This window comes from Macrobrachium nipponense, chromosome 4, assembly GCF_015104395.2.
Source record: "Macrobrachium nipponense isolate FS-2020 chromosome 4, ASM1510439v2, whole genome shotgun sequence".
Classification (NCBI taxonomy): Eukaryota; Metazoa; Arthropoda; class Malacostraca; order Decapoda; family Palaemonidae; genus Macrobrachium; species Macrobrachium nipponense.
In genome coordinates, this window is record NC_061100.1 from 88921547 (window position 1) to 88948184 (window position 26638).

Sequence of the window (26638 nt, forward strand, 5' to 3'; positions counted from 1 at the left end):
TTTTTTTTTTTTTTTTACACCAACTTGTCTTGTTTATATTTCATTTAATCAGATGCTAAACTTCTCTGTGCTTTATCAAAAGAAATCATAACTTTCGATATAACGCTATAAAAGTAGAAAGTTAATTTACAAATATTAGGCCAATGCTTATGCACACGGTTCCTGCTGCCATTCTATGGTGAACACTTCATATCACACTTTGGAAGCCGCAGATGTTTCTTTGGGGAAATTCTTTTTTTTCTATTAACAAACAATTACTGAACTAACATTGATCATTCACTGGGGAAATACTTTGTGCGCTTATTCAGTTAATCACTGATACGTATTATCAGATAAATAGGATGACAATAATTGGAATAAAATATACTAACTGGCAACCCCATGAGTTTCTATAGAAGTACGATCAATTCTGAGATTTGTCGCTTCACTTCTGGAACTTACTGTACAACATTAAGCATAGGTAGCTAATGTCCACTAAAGTCCATCCAATTACTCTTTTTCGCCATAGTATGGTTGTTCAATAATGTTGTCGGTTTTCTCACAACATTTACGAGGTCGTGGCTTTCAAATAATTAGAAATTCTATTACAAATTCGTCATCGTTATTATGTAGATGTAGGTTGAAGCCACTACAACTCTGTCTATTTTTGTTATCAACTAACAAGTCGAGGAGGTCATTGAATTCGTCTAGGAACGATCTCTTATTTGAGCTTGGTGGATTATTAACTGTTATGCCAGAAAAAATAGCAGCGTAATCAAATGGAACGCCTCATGGATATTTTACCGTGTAGCTACAGATACTGCGCTGATATCTCCATAGTCAACAAAGACAAGGCTGAGAGCTTTGTTTCTAACTTACAGTACTTTAATTTTTGTACTTTTCAGATAAACATAGGAAGGGGGCATAGCTAACGGTTCGAAATGGAAATAAACTCATGTGTTCGAGACGAAAACCAAGATCTATTTAATAATAAGTTATTAAGATTTTGTTTTATAAGTTCAGATTTATTGGCAGGAATATTATGAATAAAATATTAAATTCTATTAATAAAAATGTGCTACAATAAAGAAATCATACCAACAAACTGACCAAAGTTAAGTACAAGTCAAAGGCAAAACAAATGGAACACAGAAATTTGTTTTACGCTCGTCGTACACGAAAGGAAAACACTCCCTTGTACGATCAGCTGATTTTGCAACAACACAACGGGGAACTGACCACTGGCACCGAGTTCAAGCACAGTAACATTCACACATCTTTGAGGACGAAAGATTAAGCGAGATTTCAGGCTTATGAGGGGAGTGTGTGGTAAGAAATAAACTTTTAACATTTTATAGTTAATTTTTATTTTTCTTTGAGGTTAGTTTTGATGGGTGGTTCCTAGATTCGATAACTGCTGAGGCTGGTACCCTGATAGGGAGACTCATAGGTTAGCGTATGACTTCATTGCGTACTCATTGGATTTGCTGACATGTAAAAAGTTAAGTCACTGATAGGAAGGCTTGGCCAGTGTGTTAGGCGGCGGCTACCTATAGTAGTACCTAAGAGCCTAGGTACCTATAGCTATACCTAGTAGGTATGTAGGCTATTTAATTAGTGTAGTAAAGCGAGCCTTGCTTAGCATACGAGTATAGGCTACTTAGTAGTAATTGTAAGGGATTCTAATTAATAACCTACACCAACTGCATAGTATTTTTCTCAAGGTACTGTAATTTCAGACTAAATACTAGGTAGTATCCCACAGTAACCGTATATTCATCTCGTCATGTCTAACCATAAAAGTAAAATACAGTACTACCTATACTACCTATGTATCATAAACTTATCTTTCATAAACTTATCTTCTCCAGCCTAACCTAACCAAGGGTTCTGGTTCCTTCTTGGGCAACAGAACCCAACATCCTAACTTGATCAAGGCACATTAGTATTGAAATGCAGAAATTTATCTCAGCCTAACCTTGCACAGTGGGTCCTAATGGCGTGGTGGCACCCCTGTCTCCCCCTTACCATTGCATGTGTCATTATCCTTCTCATAAGTTTGGAAGGTACACAGATAGGAAGCACACTTAGCCTTTGACTAAATCAGCTCAAGTTGTGTTGTGGAGGATGGGCATTATAAGCAAAAGTGATTACTTTTATATGGATGAATAATTGTTTTACATGTTCCATAATGGAAAAGATATAAATTTTGGTATGCAACAGCAATCATCACAAACAAGGTAGTCATGGTTAAACTAGAAACTGAAGTGAAAAATGGCCAGTCCAAAAACATCTGGGTATTTTAGCTGAAGCTTTGTTGAAGTTATAATTGGACAAAAATGAAAGGTTGTTCAAGAGTAACAAAACCAAAAATTCCCAAAAATGCCCACTAACAGCACAAATATTACATGGACTTATTACATCCCCAACAAAGTCCAAGAACTTAAGAAAATCAACAACATTGGACTATGGTGACATAGGCCTCTATGCTGTATTTTACTGGCAAGTACATGACTTAGTAGGTACTTTATTCATGGCCTTGGCGGTAATATTGATGTGGATAAATGAGGGATTTCTGTTTATGATAGTGTATAGGATATACATTATATATATATATATATGGAATAGATTAAGTTCAGTCTGAGGTACTACTGTATTATGTGTGTGTAATATATATATATATATATATATATATATATAATATATATATATATATATATATATATATCTATATATATATATATATATATATATATATATATATCTATATTATATATATATATATATATATATATATATATATATATATATATATATGTATATGTATATATATATATATATATATATATATATATGTATATATATATATATATATATATATATATTATAATATATATATCTCTCTCTGTATTATATATAAGTATCAATATATATCTATCTATATATTATATATCATATTAATAATATATATATATCTGTTATTATATAATAAATATATCTATCTAATATCTATATATATAATATAATATAGTATTTATATATCTATATATATGATATATGATATGTGAATATATATATAATATAGATATAATAATTATATGTATATATATATATATGTATATATTATTATGGTATTATATATATATATCATATATTATTATAATCTATATATATATAATATTATAATATTATATATATTATAATATTATATATACTATATATATATATATATATATATAATATATATATATTATTATATGTATGTATATATAATATAATATATAATTATTATATATGCATTGTATTATATATATAAGATATAGATTATATCATAATAATAATCTATATATATATATTATATATGTAAATATATATATATAGATATATATAATATATATATATATTATATACTATAAATAATATATATACATAATACAGTAGTACCTCAGACTTTGAACTTAATCCATTCCAGAAGGCAGTTTAAAATATACGATTTGTTCGAAATATGAAACATATCCGTATAAGAAATAAAGGAAATCATGATAATTCATTCTATCCAACTGATAAAGTGTCTCTTGTTCCGATACGTAATACAAACCATCGGTCCTTTAACAATAGGAAGTAGCTAGCGGCAGCTGGAACGGTCGTAAGCTTCGAACAAGGGGAGAACGGTAGTTAACTGCTTGTCCGATCGTCGCGCGCCGCGCGACTGGGAGGTAAACAAATCACTTTTGCTTTCGGCCGCGGGTGTGAAGGACTCTGCCCGCTTCATCGTCGTATGCTTTGTTTTTATTGTGTTTTCTACTAATGGTTTGTTTGACTTGAAAATGAAACTGTAAGTACACTGTTTTCATTTTCATTACTTAATTATGAACCAACATGGAGTTATCGCCGTAGATGCGGCGATTTCCTCTCTTTTCATGAATTGAACCCTTGAATTATGTCTCGGTGCCGAGGGCGGGCGCGCTCGCGCCGAGTCATGTATTTTGGGCGAAAGTGTGTAATTGAAAAATGTAAGTACTCTTTTCATTATATTTTTGCCCTGTGCGTTCGTTACCGAGAGTGTGATTGCGCTCGGCACGAGCCTTTTAATTTTGTATAATAGAATGCAATGAAAGTGGATTCGCAATTGCAATATTCTTTTCATTTATTTATTTGCATGAAATTTAATTTGGATCAATTTTCGTTCTTACCCGGGAATTGATCCTTACGATTTTTTTTATGTGAAAATGAAATCGCAAGTGCAGTATTCTGTTTCATTTTCATATATATTTTATGATAGCATCATATTATTGGATCAAGTTTCCGTTCTTATTAGCCGGGAATTGATCTTTTCCCCTTTAAGTTCTATGAAGTGAATCGCAAGGGCAGTATTCTGTTTCATTTTCATATTACTTTTCACTGCTGTGCGGGGGTAGGGGAAGCGAAGGTCTGCCAGGAAGTCGTCGGAAAGCTCTCCCGCGACTCCCTTGGTATCCGATTCTTCGTCTTCCTTCCTGCCCCCCGCTCAGCTTCTTCGTTGTATTTTGTATTTGGGGTCTTCCTTGCGTTCGGGTGGGGCATGTCTTCCCCCCGTGCGTGAGGGAACCCCTCTTACTAATCTATCTATGTTACCGCAGGTGCTACATCCGTGGGAGACGACCTTGGACAGGTATGGACCACCGCGGAGGCAGGGTGTGCCTAGCATCCACGGGCTGCTGCAGCGTCTAGCGAGGTCTGGGGCAGTCTCCACTACTACCACGGCCGCTTATGCTGCTCCCCCCCCTCCTGGTCTACACTCCCCATGCTGTGTCGATGACGCCGTCTGCCGCTACTAGGGCCGCAGCCGTACCGAGGTGGGGTTGCCGCCGCCGCCTGTTTTCTTCGTGTTGCCTGCCCCAGACTTCCGCTGTTCCAGCAGCTCGCCCCTAGACCGGCCGCCAGGACCCAGGTTCCGCTGGCTGCCGATGATTCTACGAGGCGATCGCTGGGCCTGCCGTACCTGCCGCTGATTCCCGCTGTTGGCTTGGCTGTCCCTTCTGGGTCTACCGCTGCCGCTGTTCCTGCCGCTCCTGAGCTGGTTGCTGTTCCTGTCGCTCCTGATTCCTGTGCCTGTCCATGCTGGTCCTGCCCACGGTGTGTCTTCCCCAGTCCCAGGTCCTTCCGGACAGGTGCAGTCGGGCCCTGTTGCTTCGGCAACTGCCCCGGCTCCCTCCTGGATGGAGGACCTGACGACTGTCCTGCGAGAGCTGACGAGGAAGAGGAGAAGAGGAAGCTGTCATCTTCGTCTTCATCGTCTGCTGTTGCCTCTTCCCCTTCGACTTCTAAGGCCCATAAGCCGAAGAAGAAGCTGCCTTATTCCCCCCTAAGAAGTCTCCTTCGGGAACTTCTAAGGGCCCGTCCCACCCCGGTGGGACGGGGGGTCCTTCTGCTGGTCCTCCTGCTCCTTCGGGAGCGGGGCCCGTCTCCCCTTCCGTAAGGAAGAGATAGACGGGGACCAGAGGAGTATCGGTTAGCTCTGGTACTTCCTCGCCTGGTGCTAGCGGCGATGCCGCTACGCCAGGTTCCGGCTCGGTCTCTCGTTCGCGAGAGATCCCGAGTGTACGTTCTCCCTCGGGAGACCGTGCAGCCAAGTTTCGGCGCCAGAGTTCGCTCGGCGCCAAGACGCGGCACGGAGCAGAAGGCTGGTGAGAGACGCTCAGGTGACTCTTGCCAGGCCAGCGGCCGCTCTTGCAGCGACCAGCTGGTAACCCGGGTGGGTTTTCCCCCCTAAGAAGGCTCCTTCGGGACCTTCTAAGGGCCCGTCTCGCTCCGGCGATTCGGGGAGCTCTTCTGCTGGTCCTCCTGCTCCCTCGGGAACAGGGCCCATCTTTTCTTCTACCAAGGAGAAGAAGACGGGGACCAGAGGAGTACCAGCTTCGGCTGGCACTTCCTCGCCTGGTTCTAGCGGTTCTGCCGCTAAACCAGGATCCGCCTCGGCTTCTCGTTAGCGAGAAGACGTACCGAGTGGACGGTCTCCCGCGGAGACCGTCCAGCCAAAGTCTTGACACTCGAGCTCGCTCGCCGCCAAGACCGAAGCGCGGAGCAGAAGACTGGCGAGTGTCGTGCAGACGACTCTCGCTGGGCCAGTGGACGCTCTCGCAGCGACCAGCTGGCTGCTCGGGTTGACGTGACGGTCGCTGACCAGCCACGGGTTGAGGCGAGGAAGGGGTTCCCCGCGGTCGTCGGTACCAGCCACGGCTGGTACCAGCGGCTCGACGCGCCGAGAGGACGCTCGCCAGTCTCACCGCGACAACGAGCCTAGCAGGTCACCTGACGCCGCTCCCATCGGGACCGGGTGGAGACGGTAACCAGCAACAGCTCGCCTGACGCTAGAGATCAGTGTCGACGTTCTCAGCCGAGCCTCTCGCCCCAGGCGAGCGGCAAGGCTAGGCCTGCTGCTCGATCGCCACTGCGGGTGGACGATCAGCAGCAGCCCTCCAAGCACGCTGGTCCTGCCAGCGAGCTAGGGGGGGGCGTCAGGTCTGCCTCTCCTGTACCTTCAACCTCCTCGGGCTACACCGGGAGGAGCGAGGTACCTATGAGTGATCGCGAGAGGTGCGCCGCTCGCGATCCCGCTATGGACGCCGTATGGACCAGGCACGGTTCTAGGACCGACCAGGACATACGCGCAAGTAGCTGGAGGCGACCGTCAGGGGTCTGCCGCTGTTCCTCCTTCTGAAGGAGGAGTATCGGGCGGGATCTGTTCTTGTTGGAGGGACTGGACGGTCCTACTCCGCAAGACACGGTTACTCCCGAGATACAGAGGAATTTGCAGAAGTCATTAAGCTGATTCGTCAGCATAATGACCTTGCGGAAGGATTGCCGCACCCACCAGCAGAGCCCACGTCTCTGCTCGAGTCGTTTTGGGGCCCGAGAGGGAACCCAAACCGACGGTGGGTCTGCCGCGATCGGAACTTGCCGATTCTGTCTCGAACCAGAGTCTCTCGTCTCCGGACAAGAAGGCTCTCTCATTTCTGGCCGGTCGATCAAGCTACTTCCACCTCCTCTACTGCGACAGCGGCGTTCTACGTGTCTTCGGACACCGTAGTTGAATACTCCTTCGGTCCTCCTGAGAGGTTTCGACCTCGACGAGGACTGGAATGAGTCGGAGGACGGTATCAGCTCTCTCCTGTCAGGTGTCGATCAGCCCCACCCAGACGACGTTCACAGTGGCGGCAGACCCTTACCTACAGTGAGAGTTCGTAACCCTCCGCGGGAAAACGTTTTCTCCTGACGATACGTTTTCCCAGACTCTGAGAGGCCATCGCCGCAAGGCGATGGCTGTTCCTACTCTTCTCCAACTGCTAGTTCCACTGGGAAGGCGAGCGAGTATCCAATTCCTTCCCCATTCCCTCTCTCCTTACGGTTACGAGGGAAAGGGGAGGGATCCTACAGAGATTTCTCTGTAGGATCCCACGTTCGGGACTGCGCTACCGGGGGGACCATTCGGGTCCTACCTGACGTAAGCCCCAGTCGTTGAGGAGGAATCCTGCCCCATTCTCGATTTCTACGGGAACACTCGAGAGGTACCACCAGCCGATATCGTTTGACGAATTCGGTGGGGGTTTCGCAGACTGCTTAGAATTCTACGGAATTTCTAACGCATTCAGTGTTCGAGTTTTACGATCTCCAAACACTTACGCGAGACCACGGTCCAAAGTGATTGAGACGAGAATCCCCGATATACACGATAATCGGGAACCTCGCCTATGCTCGAATTCCTGGAATTTCTAGCATTGGGAAGAAGACTGCTGCTGAAGAAACTATCTCACAGTAGGCGACCAACCTGGACTAGAGAAGATCGGACGGGAATATCCAGTTTGGCTTGAACTATCGTCTTAGTATTCTGTTCACCATTGAAGCTTTCCTTTGAGGAAGACTTCTCCTTCACTCTCTTTGATAGAGATCGAAGGTGGTCGATCTCCAATCCTTATTTTGTTTTCTTGAAGGAAAGAATTTAGGACGGAGATCGTTGTTCAGAATCCTACAAATATACTACGTATATTAACCTCGCGACATGATTCTACTAAGCAGTTGAATTGTCCGAGGGGTAGGCGCATATCCTAGTTAATCTACGGATTGCGACTTATAAGTGAAGTATTCTAATTGAACTGCAACTCGGGTTGCCTGCAACCTCCCAGGAGTTTTCAGTTTCAATTTTATATACTTATGGTTTTGTCATGACAACACCATTTCAATGTTTATATTTACCGAAATTCGTTTCGCCTAAATATAATTGCTCGAGCATATCTTTTATGCTCGGTAGTTCTAGCCGAACGCATTCCTTCATGGAATAATGGATTACCTGGCAACTCAGGATGACGAGTCAGCGAGAGCTCAGGCTCAACTCTGCTATTGAACTGCCTGATAGCAGCTCAGTATCAGCTGGGCCTCCGATATGCACGGTCATGTATGGTCTCTCTCTGCCCTGCTTTGATTGACTACCGAACCGTATCTCTGCCCAACAATCATGGACTTAGGTCTCTGATTAACGGGGATTCTCGCAATAATGAAGGACCATCTACTGCTGTGACGCTAGATTCCATCGCCTTCGACATTGCGAGAATTTTCAACAGAGATATCTCTTGGACTCTTTCATCTTTCTGTTTACCGCACGGTAACAGAAGTCTGTACAAGTCTCCCGCTGCATCGCACTGCGATAATGCGAATGATTTTGCAGACATCTGAGTTTGTCTTCAAAATATCTCTTATTCGTAGGTGTACAAATTGTTCATTGTTCAACCGAATTACGAGATGTGTCAGAAGACATCGCCTACTCTCCGACCTGACAGCTCTACTTCCAAATGTTCAGCCCATGAGAAGCAGTTCTTCAGGCGGCCTTTTCCCTTTCCCCTGTGTTTTCATTACTGAAGAACGCCCCGCTTTCATTGCAACTACGACTTCTCACTGGACAGCAATGAAATACGTTAGCGTTTTCAGTCATTTGTAAGCACAGGTTATGAATCTTGAGAATCCTTCTCTCGATTCATATGTGAAGACGTAGGTTGCATTCAATATCTACCTTCGTCTTCAACGGTACATAGTGTTGTTTCTCCTTAGCTGAGATTCAACAACCATGAGATGTTTTACCTTCAGGGACCTCGGTCTCTAGAAGGCAATTGACTTTCGCCTGTTGGGCACATGCCTTAAGAGAATCATCACCTCGCTGTCCGGCATTGGTGACAAACAAATACATTATTTGTTTGGTCTCTCGGCATAACCCTTTAAAAGGCGAAGGTCACGTGACTTACTCGGATGCTTTGACAACTTGCCTCCTACCGAACGGCGAACGCAGTCAGTCGGCGGCTGTCAGAGCGGCCGAGTCAGTTACGAACTACGCTGTTGACTTAGTTCGGTTGTTACAGAGCAATCATTACTTCGTTTAATAGCTTGTCACAGTACCCATACCATTGACACCCACCATGGAGTGTCGGTGTCCTATCCACTACCGAGAACTTCGCTGCATGGGGATAGGAGGATGCGAGAGACTTCGTGGCAAACGGACAGACCAGTATGGGTACTGGACATCACCGAAGTAGAGAAGAGGGATAGGTCATGCGACTATTTCCTTCTTTTCCTCTGAGGAACTGCATGACTTCTCCTGCGAAGTCAAGCATTCAGGGGATGGGGATCCGTGACGCTCGATTTCGTACCGACTTCGTAGCGAAGACTCAGACCCTTCGGTCCCTGACGATTGGTTCGAGTCGTTCACAATCCCCTCCCTAATGGACTTCACCGCCTTCGATGCGAAGGAGATGCTGCCTTGTCCGCAAGAACTTCTCCGTGGCGCAGGTACTGAGGTCAGGGGTCTGGTCAACCAGACCACATGCCCTTCCTTCTACCTTCGGGATATTGCCCACAGGTCCTTGGATCTTTTTCCTTGGGACCCGTGGTGGCTGCTCAACACGTTGTGTAGCGAACCCAGACCCTCGCAGGCTGAACAGCATCGAGTCCTGGTGTGACCATAAGAATGGATGAGTGAATGAGAGTGTGACTGGCTCCTCTTCCCATCTTTTTCTTCCCCTCTACCTGTGGTTAGAGGGACACGGTCGTCACCCTGCTGGATAAGGACAGGATGCAGGTGAGCTACTCAACAGAGCCCCATCCTATCCCTTTTCACTAGGGATAGGAGCGTATATCCACCACTTCCCTCCAACAAGGGGGAGGAAGTGGATGCCAGCTTGAGACAACCCATACTTTATGTTGCCTCTTGCAAACAGGAACAAGTTCTTGCTTGCTGGTACGAAGAGATCGCTTGCCTCTCTCTTAGTACTCGGCCCAGAGGTCTGACCATTGATCCTGCGGTGCACACCCCGATCAATCGGACAGAGGCTTGGATCCCTCCCTCGCTCTTACGACCAGGGAGGCATTCCAGGGATGGACGAACACCAGTCTGTTCATCAAAAGACTCAGATTCCTCCCACCAACAAGTGAGTCTTCCTATTGTTAAAGGACCGATGGTTTGTATTACGTATCGGAACAAATGACAATTTGTCGAAAATTGCATTTTTCCTAACTATACAAACCTGAGGTCCTTTACATATAGTCCCCTCCTCATGCCACCCCTCACTCTGCGTATTTTGCATGGGCCAAAAGCAAAAGTGATTTGTTTGTACTCCCTGCGCGACGATCGGACAAGCAGTTAACTACCGTTCTCCCCTTGTTCGAAGCTTACGACCGTTCCAGCTGCCGCTAGCTACTTCCTATTGTTAAAGGACCTCAGGTTTGTATAGTTAGGAAAAATGCAATTTTCGACAAATTGTCATTTTTTGCTTTTATTCTATTATTAATGGGTTCAAAAGATAAATTTAGAGTGTAAAGTAATAAAACAGTATGTTATATGAAGTAAAATTTTCTAAACATTTTTTCTGTGTACGATTTACAAAATGTGGTGAAAATGGGGCACAGCCTGCTGAGGGATGGAGGGAGGAAAGACGGGAACCCTTTGAGGAAACCGAAATGGTCGCAGTAAGCAAAGGTTGATAATAAAATCAATTTTATTCACTCAAACAAGGATAATCAAAGGAATTGATAGTATGTGTGTCCGAATGTGTCTGTGAGAGAGAGAGAGAGAGTAATCAGCGTGTATGATTATTGACATGTTTACACTTGGATCTTAAGTGCATGAAAGAGATTAATTATGCCACAATACATCAACTTACTGTTAGCAAATGTCAGAATTTAAAATAAATATGAGGATTTTGCAAACAAATAATTAATAAGTAAAGAACGCAAGAAAAGGAAGGAGATTAAATAACTGTTCTCAAGGAAGTTGTTTAAACAATCAAAGGCGCGCAGAAGCTGAACATGGTGCCAATGTGTTTATTACGGAGCCGAGTCATTTTTACAGTGGTTAAAAATCTTAAAACCCAATTGTCACAAGATTGGTATTTTACCATATTCAAAAAGAAGGGATTTTGGCAAATTGAGTGTAAGTGAAAGAAAGGAAGCAGAGCCCAGTCTTTCTCTCCTCTCCTCTCCTCTGCTGTCTCACTCAGCGCACCAAACACTTGCTCAAGTAACTTTTTTTTTTTTTTTTTTTTTTTTTTTTTTTTTTTTTACTGTATTGCATTTGATTCTTTTCATGTTTTATCATTACATATGTTAAATTTATTGTGAAATAACATTTTATTTTTTTATGTGAATTGGTACTGCTTTTATGTAGTACATATTATAGTAAGGATTTTACTCTCTTCTTCTCTCAACAATATCATGATGATAATTTAAAATCATTTATTCATTATTCCTCAAAAATATAAACCCCCCCTCTAACTCAAGTTAGCTGTACATCACCGAAGTGATGAAGGATTTTGTTCATCATTTATGTTAAATTTTATTGTGAAAAGCTTTGTTCTTTCATTTACTATTTTGTTGAATATTGTTCAACCGTCTCACTTGGTGCACTGAACACTGGCTCAATTAAGACCTTTTTTATTGTTTCTGTATTACATTTGATTGTTTTCATATTTTATCATTTATATTAAGTTTATTGTAAAATTCCCTTTTTATGTGAATTGTTATTGCTTTTACATACATACATCTTTTATGCTAAATTTTATATTGAATAGCTTTATTATTTTATTTATTTTGTCTTAATATAGTTATTAATCTATACATATTGTAAATGAAAAAACATGTTAATGCAGTTTTTCTTGTAGGATGCATGCCGTCAAATACAATATAAACAAGATAATTGATCAGTTCGAAGTATGAGCATTTGTTCAACAAACTATACAATATTTTCACGAAAATTTCGCTAGAAAAACAGTATGTTTGACATAAGAAACATTTGACAAATGAGGTACCACTATGTATATATGTACATGAGGGGACAAAATTATTATCAACTAAAAAATTCCTCCTCAGTTTACATATATGAAAATATATCAATTCCGAGGTAGAGCGAATTAGATATTAAAGGCCATTTATAGCTCAAATGATTTATATGAATCACGGTGATGTGATAATTATTCATAATATGGCTAAGTTTGTCAAACATTTGAATTGGCTAACATGGTAGAGGGGGTTGCATATCGATTCTTATTACGAAAAAACTGAGTTCAACAGTGATTTGTAAGGTCAGAAACAGTATAAACTTATAGCCTCAGTGTTAGCCGAATCGGTAACATCAATGTCGTCCTGATTTTGTACCTGTCCGCTGGACGATGGTTCGATCCCATGAGGGGACGAAATTAGTATCAACTAAAAAATTCCCCTTCGGTTTACATATATGAAAATATATCAATTCTGAGGTAGGGTGAATTAGATATTAAAGGATATTTGTAGCTCGAATGATTTATATGAATCACGGTGATGTGATAATTATTCATAATATGGCTACGTTCCTTAAACATTCGAATTGGCTAACATGGTAGAGGGGGTTGCATATCGATTCTAATTACAAAAAAACCGAGTTAGACGGTGATTTGTAAGGTTAGAATCGGTATAAACTTATAACTTCACTGTTACCCAAATTGGTAACGTCAATGTCGTCCTGATTTCGTGCTTGTCCGCTGGATGGTGGTTTAATCCCATGAGGGGACGAAATTATTATTAACTAAAAAATTCCCCTTCAGTTTACATATATGAAAATATATCAAATCTGAGGTAGAGCAAATTAGATATTAAAAGACATTTGTAGCTCGAATGATTTATATGAATCATGGTGATGTGATAATTATTTACATATATCCCTCTTACGCCGAATGGACGTGTTAAACGTAGAGTCAAAATGTCTCCCGTATGCCGAATGGACGTATCATACGTCGACTCAAAAAAGTGTTTTTAAAAATTCGCGGAAAAATACTTAAAGGCCTACCAGCCGAAAACTTTTGAATCACGCACCTTGGGGGATGCTGGGAGTTCACGGATCAAGGCGTTGTTTTGTTTACAATCGCTACGCAGGCGCGCAAGCGCGAATTTCTTTCTTATCGCACTAAAAAGTATCAGTGACACATCTCAAAAATTATTTCGTCACTTTGACATAATTTTTGCACCATTTTAAATTGTCCTTTACATGAAGTATTACATATAAAATGTGTGCAGTTTCATGTAAAACACAACAACAAAAATACTCATGATTGTAGCTTTTATCAGTTTTGAAATATTTTCATATAAATAACGATAAGTGCAAAACTTTCAACCTTCGGTCAACTTTGATGCTACCGAAATGGTCGAGAAATGCAATTGTAAGCTAAAACTCTTATATTATAGTAATATTCAATCATTTGCCTTCATTTTGCAACAAATTGTACGTCTCTAGCACAATATTTCGATTTATGGTGAATTTATGAAAAAAACTTTTTCCTTACGTTCGCGCGGTAACTCATCCGATAAATTTTTTCATGCGATTGTCCTAATGTTTGCACCATTTTAAATTTGCCATTACATAAAGTTTTATATATGGAAATGTGCGCAATTTCATGCACAATACAACTAAAAACAACCCATGATTGTAGCTTTTATCAGTTTTGAAATATTTTCATATAAATAACGTTAAGTGCAAAAATTTCAACTTTCGGTCAACTTTGACTCTACCGAAATGGTCGAAAATCGCAATTGTAAGCTAAAACTCTTATATTCTAGAAATATTCAATCATTTACCTTCATTTTTCAATGACTTGGAAGTCTCTAGCACAATATTTCGATTTATGATGAATTTATGAACAAAACAAAACATTTTCCTTACGTCTGCGCGGTAACTTCCGAAAAAATCAGAATTTTTTTGTGCGATTGTCGAAATGTTTGCACCATTTAAAATTAGCTGTTACATAAAGTTTTATATATGAAAATGTGCGCAATTTCATGTAGAATACAACTAAAATGATTGAAGGTTTTGTAGCTTTTTCTCTTTTTTTTGAAATATTTGCATATAAATCACGATAAATAGAAAAAAAACAAAAAAAACCACGTTCGGTCAAATTTGACTCTACCGAAATAGTTGAAAAACGCAATTGTAAGCTAAAACTCTTATGGCCTAGTAATACAGTAAGTCCTCGGGTTACGCTGGTCTCGACTTACGATGTTTCGTGGTTACGAACGCGCCCCCATAAAAATATAATAATTTTGCGTCGTTCCGTCTTACGCGGTTTAGCGTCGTAAGCAACGTAAACAAACGCGAACTAGTTCCAGGCGCACGGCGGAAGAATACGCTTTGTGGGGGAGAGGACGGCGTCGCTTCGCTACGCTCAGTCCTCGCCCATACGCCATTTTGGTTGTTTACACTGCCTCTCTCTCCCTCGTGTTGTATCGTTTTTGTAACTTTTTGCTCTTTGTTATGGCTCCCAAGCGCAAGGCGGACTCTTCTGATGGTAGTGCATCGAAGAAAAGAAAGGCCATCACCATGGAAATTAAAGTGGACATTATAAAGCGATCCGAGAAGGGGAGAAACTCCAACAAACATTGGCCGCTCGCTTGGCCTTAGCCGTTCGACCGTTGCTAACCATTTATCAAAGGATAAAGAGTGGCATCGTTGAACATGTGAAAGGATCTGCTCCTATGAAAGCGACAGTGATAACTAAGCAGCGTAGTGGTCTAATAATTGAAATGGAAAGGTTATTGGTGCTTTGGTTGGAAGACCAAAATCAACGGCGTATCCCAGTCAGCCTTATGGTGATTCAGGAGAAGGCGAAAAGATTGTTTGAAGCGTTGAAAAAAGAAAAGGGGGAGGGAAGTGAAAGTGAAGAGTTTGTGGCTAGTAGGGGTTGGTTTATGCGATTTAAGGCTCGGGCCAATTACCATAACCTTAAATTGCAAGGTGAAGCTGCTAGTGGGGATGAGAAAGCAGCGAGTGAATTTCCTAAAGCGTTGTCTGAGATAATTAAGGAGGGGGGTTATTCTGCTCAGCAAGTGTTTAACGTAGACGAGACAGGTTTGTTTTGGAAGCGTATGCCTAACCGCACTTACATCGCCAAGGAGGAGAAGTCAGCACCCGGTCATAAAGCCAGCAAGGAGAGGCTAACTTTACTTCTTGGGGGTAATGCTGCTGGCGACTTCAAACTGAAGCCCTTGTTGGTTTATCAGGCTGAAAATCCAAGGGCACTCAAGGGCATTTGGAAGGGTCAACTACCAGTAATTTGGAAGTCCAACAAGAAGGCATGGGTGACACTTGCAGTGTTTGAGGACTGGTTCGTAAACCATTTTGTTCCAAGTGTGGAGCGGTATTGCGCCTCGAAGGGTATCCCCTTTAAGGTGTTGCTAGTGCTGGACAATGCCCCTGGACACCCTGCCCAGCTGGGAGACTTCAACCCTAATGTCAAGGTGGTTTACCTTCCACCTAATACCACGGCCCTTTTACAGCCTATGGACCAAGGAGTGATTGCTTCGTTCAAGGCCTACTACCTACGAAGGACAATTGCTATGGCTTTACAGGCAACTGAAACCAAGAAGGACTTGACTCTGAAGGACTTTTGGAAATCCTACACATCCTTGATGCTGTAAAGAACATTGCTAATTCCTGGGAGGAGGTTAAGCAAACAAACATGAATGGTGTCTGGAAGAAAATTTGTCCTCAATTTGTGAATGATTTCCATGGGTTTGAGGACACAGTTCAGCTAGTTGTCAAGAACGTTGTTGCCCTGAGTAAGGAAATCAATTTGGAGATGGAGGTTGATGATGTTACAGAGCTGCTGGAGTCTCATGGCGAGGAGTTATCTGCTGAGGACCTGATACAACTGGAGAAGCAGATAATAGAGGAAGAAGAAGAAGCACCCACCCCAGAGCTAAGGCTTTCACAAGGCAGGACTTGATAAGAGGTTTTGCAGAGTTGCAGCAAGCGTTGTCAACTTTTGAGGCTCAGGATCCCAACTTGGACAGGTTCACTAGGGTTTCCAGAGGCGTCATGGATTTGATTGCAGTGTTACAAGGAGATCTTGGATGAAAAAGAGGTCACTCTCTGTTCAGACTAACCTGGAGCAGTATTTTAAGAAGGTAGAGAGGCCTGCAGAAGATCCTGTACCCTCTACCTCAGCTGCCTCTGCTAATCCAGCACCTTCTGAATGTTCTGCTAACCCAGACTCACCTGCCCCAGTATCTCCAGCACCTTCTGTAGGTTCTGCCTCACCTAAAGACTCACCTGCCCAACATCTTTCCACTAGTATGTTCTGCCTCACCTCAAGAATCACCTCTGCCTCAGCATCCTCCAGTACTAGTATGTTCTGCCTCACCTCAAGAATCAATCTGCCTCAGCATCTCCAGCAACTTCTGAGGTTCTTTTTCCTCTTCACAATTCCTCCCCCAGTCTCTCCAGCACCGCAGCTTCCTCTCCAGTGTGCAAGCCAATCAAACTAATAAAGGTAAGGAATTGTTCTCTCGTTGTTATTGATAGGTATTTACATTAAATCATGTGGTATTTTCAATGTTCCGACTTACGCTGAAATTCGTGTTACGATGCATCGTAAGAACGGATCAACGTCGTAACTCAAGGACCCCCTGTATTCAGTCATTGTCTTCATTTTGAAACAAATTTGAAGTCTCTAGAACAATATTGTGATTATGGTGAATTTTTGAAAAATATATTTAACTTCCCTCCGCGCGCCGATTCGCGGCCGCAAGTTTCCGAAATGCGTACATCGCATTATCCTAATATTTGCTCCTTTTCATATTAGCCATTTTATAGAGTTTCATATATCAAAATGTGCACAAATTCATGAAGAATACAATAAAAAATAATTGAAGGTTGTAGCTTTCCCATCTCCGAAAATATGTGCATAAAAAAAATATATAGTAAAATTTCGACCATTTGGCCAAATTTAACTCGTCCGAAATGGTCGAAATCTGCAATTCTAATCTAAAACTCTTACAGTATTGTAATATTCAATCATTTGTCTTCATTTTAAAACAAATTGGAAGTCTCTAGAACAATATTTAGATTTACGGTGAATTTTTGAAAATAACATTTTTATACGTTTAACTTACCTGTCAGATATATACTTAGCTATTTGACTCCGTCGTCCGACAGAAATTCGAATTTCGCGCACACGCTACCTGTAGGTCAGGTGATCTACTTACCTGCCGCTGGGTGGCAGGACTAGGAACCATTCCCATGTTCTATCATATTTTTTCTGTCGGCCATACTGGCAACATCGTTGTGGGTATCTCCGGCTGGATTCTGTATTTTGCATCGCAATTGATCTTCGTTTGGACTTCTCGGTGACGTAATTGCATTGATTGTACTGGCATACGCGATTGTGGACCGTTTTTGGAATTTGATTTGGATTGTTCAACATGATGTCTGATTCTGGAAATGTGGTGAGAATGTGTGTGAATGTGGGTTGTAAAGTTTGGATGCCGAAGGCATCGCTTGATCCTCATACTATTTGCAAGAAATGCAGGATGTATGAATGTTCTTTTGGTAATACTTGTAATGAATGCAAGGATTTGAGTGCGGAAGAATGGAAATCTCTAACTTCATACTTGAAGAAGTTAGAAAGAGACAGGGTGAGGAGGTCTTCTTCCAAACCTTTGTCTAGTTCTGTATCTAGCGGGGTTATCAGTAATATTATACCCTCTTCTCCTTTTACTGCCCGATCTAATGTACCTGCTCCTTTTTTAGAACCCACAGATTCGGCATCTGAGATTGCGAATCTTAAAGCCGCCTTTCGGAAAATGGAAACCAAAATGGCGGCCATTGAAGGTAAGCAGTGTGATTATAGTGCTGTGGATAGTGATTTAAGTGTCCCCAGTGCAGTGGAGGGGGCGTTTGATTGTCTCCACAACGCTCCCAGGCCTAGACCTCTTTCAAGCTCCCAAGCCCAGAGGAGAAGGAATGTCGAAAGCCGTAAGGAGGTTGTGGAGGATCCCCAACAGTCAGACGTCCCTTCGGCATTTTCTGTATCGCCACAGAATGCCAGAGAACGCTACAGAAAAAGCGTTCTGCGTGAGTGTTTCTCCTCCTCGGAGAATTCTTCTCCTAAAAGAGGTTGGAGATCGGCGGATCTTTCTCGCCCCCTGAAAAGACGTTTGGATGAATCCAGGATTACTTCAAGTCCTGAGCGTTTTCAAGAGGAGGACCATTCAGTAATTAAACAACCGAGGGTAGACAATAATGAAGAGACTAAAAGAATCCTTCGCACTATGCAGGATTCCATTACTTCTCTTGTGGGAGTTCTGTCAAAAGACCCTCCCAGAAGGAAAGCCGATTTCCTGCCTATTAAGAAGTCTAGGCTATCGAGGGTTCAGACTCGCCATAGAAATTTGTCATCCTCTGATTTGGAATCGGATTCATCAGCCTTGCATAGGCCGAGCAGGATCCGTTCTCCTGTCAAACGCAAGACGCCAACGAAACGCATAGAGCCTTCCAGGCGCGAGACGCCAGACAAGAGCGTCGAGTTTTCTAGACGCGAAACGTCAGCCAGGCTTGAAGCGCCAGCCAGGCGCGAAGCGCTTTCAGACGCGAGTCGCCAGTCCAGGCGCGTCGACATTCAAGCGCGAGACGTCAACCAACCGAGAACGCCAGGGTGCATCGAGGCGCCAAGAATACGCGATCTTCGAGATAGGCGCGTGACGCCAACCAGAAGCAGGATGGACGCCTCCCAGGAGCGAGGCACCAGGCAAGCGCCAGGACGCTACGAGGAACGACGACGTCACGTCAACAAGAAGCGTGACGCCTCTCAGGAGAGAGTCGCCAGGCAAGAGCGAGGACGCTCCAAAGCGGGTGACGCCAGCCAGAAGCATGACGCCTCCCAGGAGCGAGGCGCTAGGCAAGCGCCAGGACGCTTCGAGGCGCGAGACGTCAACTAGAAGCGTGACGCCTCTCAGGAGAGAGGCGCGAGGCAAGCACGAGGACGCTCCAAGGCGCGTGACGTCAACCAGAGGCGTGACGCCTCCCAGGAGAGAGGCGCCAGGTAAACGTGAGGACGCTGCAAGTCGCAAGACGCCAGCCAGAAGCGTGACGCCTCCCAGACGCGAGGCTGCTTCTAGACGTGAGGCCTCTACTAGTTGTGGGGACGGTATTGTTCGTAGTCCTTCACCTACTAGAAACATTTCTCCTAGAGAGGCTTCTCTTGATAGAGATTCGTTCAGGAAAGAGCGATCTCCTTCTAACCTTGAACTTGAAGAGATTTCTGAGGAAGAAGTTTCAACTAACGAGGGACTTTCCAATTATAAAGTTTTAGCCTCATTACTTCTTGAGGAGTTTGCGGATTCTCTTAATCCTGCAGCTCCTCCTTCGCCGAGATCTCTGTTTTCGAGCACAAAAACCCAGAAATCCTCGGCTTTCTTAAAGATGAAGCCGGCGATCTCAATGAAGAAAGCCTCCAGTCTTTAGATTCGTGGCTTTTATCTAAAAAGGAAAACTTTGAGAACTGTTTATTGCTCTCCTCCCTCCAAGCTGACTGGGGAAAAGAGGCATTTGGTATAAGACAGAAGAGGCGATGGGATTGATGCTCCCCTCGTCTGCAGATTCAGATTTTCTCGAATCTTGTAGATCTGTGAAAAGACAGTCTCTCAATTCAGCAAAGGCGTCCTGGAGTATGTCGGAATTGGATCAGCACCTTAAGGGAATTTTTCACGTCTTAGAGGTGTTCAACTTCTTGGATTAGGTCACTTGGGGTGCTGGCTAAGAAGACGAGTGAGCCAGATTTTTCTTGATCCAGAAACTTTGCACAGTGTCCTATCTTGCATGGATAAGGCTTGTGCAAGATGGTTCTGGTGAGTTGGCGGCTCTTTTTGGATCTGGAAATGTTAAAGAAAAGATCTCTTTACAGTTTTCCTTTCTGACGAAAGGATTTTCTCCTTCTCAGAGGTCCGCTCTATTATTCGCACCTCTGTCAGAACATCTGTTTCCTTCATCTTTAGTAAGGATGGTTTCGAGATCCGTGTCGGAAAAGGCTACGCAGGACCTTCTTGTACAATCTACAAAGAAAATTAGACCTGCAGTTACGACTCAGAAGAAGGTGGCTCGTACTCAGTGGTGCCCTTTCGTGGAGACCCCTTCAACTCGATCAACTTCGAAGAGAAGACCCTTCGACAAGCGAGGGAGGTCTTCCTTCCGCTCTTTTAAAAAGAGCAAATAGCAACCATGTCCTCCAAGCACAGGTAGGGGCCAGACTTCAATACTTTCTGGATGCCTGGTCCGTAAGAGAAGCAGATCCCTGGACTCTGTCTGTCCTACAGAAGGGGTACATCATTCCCTTCGTAGACAGACCTCCTTTGGCAACATCTCCGAAGGATTTGTCAACGAGTTACAAGGACCCTGGACTGAACGAGACTCTCCTTCAGACGGTGGTGTCGATGAGGGACAAGAATGCAATAGAGCTAGTGCAAGATCCATTCTCCCGGGGTTGGGGTTTTACAACCGCCTTTTCTTTGTTCCAAAGGCTTCGGGGGGATGGAGACCCGTCCTAGATGTAAGCGTCCTGAACAGGTACGTGGAGAAAAAGAAGTTCTCCATGGAGACTTCAGCTTCAGTTCTGTCTTCCCTACGTCAGGGAGATTGGATGGTATCCCTGGACCTTCAGGATGCTTACTTTCATGTTCCGATTCACCCATCGTCAAGAAAATATCTAAGATTTGTTGTACAAGGACAAATCTTCCAATTCAGGGCCTTGTGCTTCGGCCTATCGACCGCCCCTCAGGTATTCGCGTATCTGATGCGGAATGTGGCCAAATGGCTTCATTTAGAAGGGATAAACATCTCAATGTATCTCGACGATTGGCTAATCCGGGCCAAGTCGGAGAACGGTGTTTGGAGGACCTACAGTCTACTTTGAACCTAGCAAAGACGTTAGGATTACTCGTGAACCTCGAGAAATCTCAGATGATCCCCACAGTCAGAACTTAGTCTATTTGGGGATTCGGATGGATTCTCGGGTTTTCGGGCTTTTCCGTCCCAGGAAAGGATTGCTCGGGATTACAGAAAATCTCGAGCTTCCTAGAGAAAGAACGGAGTTCGGTGAGGGAGTGGTTAAGTCTTCTGGGAACCCTTTCCTCACTAGAACAGTTCATTTCGCTAGGAAGACTCCACCTACGCCCTCTTCAATTCTTCCTAAGAAGAATTTGGAGTTGGAAGAACGGGCAGCTTTCAGACACTTTCAGTATTCCTCTGGAAGTAAAGAATCATCTGAAGTGGTGGATTTTTCCCTTAGAAAAGAACGAGGGCTTGTCTCTAGAAGTTCGGAACCCAAACCTAATCTTGTTCTCAGACGCTTCAGAGAAGGGATGGGGAGCGACTCTAGGGACAAAAGAAGTATCAGGCCAATGGAGGAAGGATCAGCTAGACTGGCATATAAACTCCAAAAGAACTTTATGCCGTTCTTCTAGCTCTAAAAGCCTTCGAGACAGAGGTGTTAGGTCAAGTGGTACAGGTCAACTCGGACAACACCACAGCGTTGGCCTATATCAAGAAACAAGGGGGAACTCACTCTCTTTCTCTGTTCCATATAACAAAAGAGCTGTTGTATTGGGCAAAAGAAAAGAAAGTGACTCTTCTCACAAGATTCGTGAAAGGAGAGAAGAACATCAGAGCAGACAGGCTAAGCAGGTTAAACCAAGTTCTCCCACAGAATGGACCTTCACATTCAGGTGTGTCAAGCTCTGTGGTCCCTGTGGGGCAGTCCACATATAGACCTATTCGCCACCTACCTATCCAGGAAGGATTAGGAAGAAACTTTTGCTCCTTAGTGGAAGACCCGAGAGCGATAGCGGTGGACGCCATGCTGCTGGACTGGTCAGGCCTAGATGCCTACGCCTTTCCCCCCTTCAAAATGTTAGGAGTGGTGTTAAGAAAATTTGCGGCATCAAGAGGGACGAGACTAACACTCATCGCTCCCTTTTGGCCGTCTCAAGATTGGTTCACAGAGGTACAGGAATTTGGACAGTGGACTTCCCAAGATCTCTTCCACAGGAGAGATCTTCTCAAACAACCCCATTTCGAGAGGTACCATCAAAACCTCCCCGCTCTCGCTCTGACTGCCTTTCGACTATCGAAAGACTTGTCAGAGCGAGAGGCTTTTCAAGCAAAGCTTCAAAAGCAATTGCTAGAGCCCGGAGATCTTCAACTATTCGGGTCTACCAATCAAAATGGGATGTTTTTAGAAGATGGTGTAAGAAGAATAAACTGTCTTCTTCCGATACCTGTGTGACCAACATAGCTGATTTCTTGATTTTCCTTAGGGAAGAATCAAAATTATCAGTTTCTACCATTAAAGGTTATCGAAGTATGCTTTCGGCCGTATTTCGAAACAGAGGTTTGAGAATTGCAGAAGATAAAGACCTCCACGATCTTATTAGATCTTTTGAAACCTCTAAAACCTTTTCTCCTCGCACTCCTAGCTGGAACCTAGATGTAGTTTTGAGATTTCTATCATCTAGTAGATTTGAACCTCCTCTCAACGCGTCGTTTAGAGATCTAACGAGAAAATGTATTTTCTTGTTGTCGTTAGCGACTGCGAAGAGAATTAGTGAAATACACGCTCTAGATTCTCGAGTAGGATTTAAGAGTGATGCGGCAATTTGTTCTTTCCAGACTCTGTTTCTGGCCAAGAACGAGAACCCTTCAAAACCCTGGCCAAAGAGTTTGAAGTTAAAGGACTTTCAAATCTAGTAGGAGAGGAATTAGAAAGATCTTTATGTCCGGTTAGAGCTTTGAAGTTCTATTTAAAGAAGAAGAATGAACTAAACGGATGTAAACAAGGCCTGTGGTGCGCAGTTCGGGATCCTAGTAGACCCATGTCAAAAAATGCATTAGCATTTTTTGTGAGGAGCATTATTACGGATGCTCATAATGTCTGCACTGAAGACTCTTTCAGGACTCTCCGAGTGAAGGCTCATGAGGTTAGAGCGGTAGCCACTTCATTAGCATTTCAGAAGAACATGTCTTTAAAAGACATTGTGGATGCGACTTACTGGAGGTGTAATTCAGTGTTCGCATCGCACTATCTCAAGGACGTTAAAGTAACATATGAAAAGTGTTCTCTCTGGGTCCTTTTGTATCAGCGATACAGTGCTGGGGCTGGGAGCACATAACGATCCTTAGAAAAATTTGTATTTGTTCTAATTTTTGATAGTACATAGATCTACCTTGTGAGACGAGTTGTTGGTTTTTTCTGCTGATTAGTATGCTCGCTGGCACACGGACGTCCTAGTTTGGATCAGTGGGGGAATCAAGAGACGTCTTACTGGCTAGATTGTACAAACATTTTTTTTTTAATTTTATTTTATTTTTGTACTTTACTGTACGAATGTTTGTGATTCGAGTTTGTGGTTGTTTGCAAGAGGTTAGGGGATAACTTCTTGCAATCTTTAGAACTGAACATGGATTAGGAGTTGGGAGGTGATCGGGATCGATGTTGTGCTCCTTGTTATAGGTCTTGTCAAGTAAGTGGATAAGCACCCATTGACGTAGTCCTTCCAGGATCTACCAAGTAAGCGGGTAAGACCCCTTTGGCAGAACCACAAGAACTCTTAGCCATAGATCAATATCTCGCTGAGGCTCTTGAGACTGACTAGACTCCTGGATTGTATTCATGAAGTCTTCAGTCTAAACAGGTAGGAACCAAGGTTTTATTTATTTATTACCTACAACGATAGTTGTGATTCCTGTTTGATTCTGTATTTAGCTGTCTCTGTCCTACCTCCAATGGTGTGAATCAGCTAAGTATATATCTGACAGGTAAGTTAAATGTATAAAAATGATATTGTTAGTATACAATAAAGTTTTATACATACTTACTGACAGATAGATACAAAATTATACCCACCCTACCTCCCCTCAGGAGACAGGCGGTATAGAAAAAATATGATAGAAGATGGGAATGGTTCCTAGTCCTGCCACCCAGCGGCAGGTAAGTAGATCACCTGACCTACAGGTAGCGTGTGCGCGAAATTTGAATTTCTGTCGGACGACGGAGTCAAATAGCTAAGTATATATCTGCCAGGTAAGTATGTATAAAACTTTATTGTATACTAACAATATCATTTTTTTACGTCCGCGTGGTTACGAATTCGTACATCATTTTCTGATAATATTTTTCCTTTTTCGGTGTTGCTTTTGTTTATTGTTTTTACAATGTATTATATATCAAAATGATTGCAATTTAGTGTACAATACTACAAAAAAAAAGTAACTCGTTAGCTTTGACAGTTTTTTGCACAGCGTGATTTGAATACAATTATGTGTGATTTTTTTTTTCCGCTACCATATATCGCATTATTTACATATGATAATGATAGTATTTTTCATTTCTGATAGTTGCATACTAAACTTCAGGCAATGACAAAATAATTAGCCAAAAATGAACTCTTAATCTTCAAAACTAAGCACGCGCTGTGAGTTTTTTTGTTGAAAAAATATTTTTTCCGCTTCCGCGCTCACGATTCCCCAAACGGCCCCCGGCATACGGGAGAGGTTTTGATTTTTAGGGCTTCGGCGTAAGAGGGATATTTATATTTTTATATATATATATATATATATATATAAAATATATATATATATATATATATATATATATTATATATTATATATATCTATATATATATATATATATATATATATATCTATATATATATATATATAGTATTATATATAAATAATATCTATATATATATTATTATATATATATAATATATATATATATATATATATATATATATATATATATATATATATATATATATATATATATATATATATATAATATACATATATATCATATCATAGATATATATATATATATTATATACTATATATATATATATATATATATATATAATATATATATATATATATATATGATATATATAATCATATATTATATCTATTCATATATATATATTTTATATTATATATATATATAATAATATATATTAATATTATATCTATAATATATATAGATATATAATAGATCATATAGATAGATACAATCTATATATATATATATATAAATATAATAGATATATATATAGATAATATAATATATATAATATATAAATATATATTTATCTAATATATACTATACAATATCATATATATTATATACTATTATATATCTATATATAGATATATATATATATATTATATAATATATATACTATATATATATATATATATATATATATATATATATATATATTATATATATATATATATATATATATATATATATATATATATATATATATATATATATATATATATATATATATATATATATATAATATATATCTATATATATATATATATATATATATATATATATCTATATATATCTATATATATATATACTATATATATATATATATTATATCTATATATATATATATATATATATATATATATATATATATATATATATATATACTATATATATATATATATATATATATATATATATATAGATATAATTTATATTATATTGAGTGTGTTATACAGTGAACCCCCATATTTGCTGGAGATTCGCACCAGACTCTCCCCCCCTCGCTAATATCTAGAAACCTCAAATACGTAGAAACACCCACAAAAAATGCTTATAACTGCCTATCTTGAAAGTTCAAATGCCAAATGTATACTTAAAGTATAATTTTATATAAAATATAACTTAAATATTTTTTATTACTGCATTGGTCTTTAAAAATGTTCATTTGTTCTTACATGTTATACAAACCCTCAGTCCTTTACATTAAAAGAGTTGTCCTTATGTAAGAGAGTTAAATTATATATGAAGTATTGCAGAGAGAGAGAGAGAGAGAGAGAGAAGCGAGAGAGAGAGAGAGAGAGAGAGAGAGAATTACATAAAAACCATTTACTTGCAAATAGGTAATACTCCCCTGCCTGTCACATTCACTTGACATATTTGACTGCTCCGGCTGGAGCCTCTCTTCGACTTAAAAACAGAAAATGAAGGAATGGGTATTTTCATATGCATTTTGTAATTTCAGTTATATCTGTTGAAAAGAATGGGTGATTCAGCTGTGTTAATTTTATACAGAACTTTCTCAAGTCTCCTTATTGTTGATTTTTCAATAGCATTTCTTAGACTGGCAAGCAATGTGCCAATGGAGGACGTGTCAAAAATGTTGGGTTCATGGGACAATTATTATTCTGCTGAGAAATATTTCTCTCTCTCTCTCTCTCTCTCTCTCTCTCTCTCTCTCTCTCTCTCTCTCTCTCTCTCTCTTGCTGTTTCTTGCTCTTCTTATTTTC

The 26638-nt window shown here is 41.3% G+C and overlaps 1 protein-coding gene across 3 annotated transcripts in view; it reads left to right on the plus strand.

Annotated features, from left to right (window-relative positions):
- The first annotated feature begins 1149 nt into the window (after nt 1-1149).
- The window catches only part of LOC135211001 (organic cation transporter protein-like), a 421916-nt gene continuing 396427 nt past the window's right edge, over nt 1150-26638 (plus strand). For 2 of the 3 annotated variants that reach the window (XM_064244015.1, XM_064244017.1), the window contains exon 1: nt 1150-1308. The gene's annotated coding sequence lies outside the window, so the exon portion shown is untranslated. Of the gene's footprint in view, nt 1309-1556; nt 1577-26638 lie in introns of those variants that run through there. The other variant, XM_064244016.1, reaches the window with a different exon arrangement.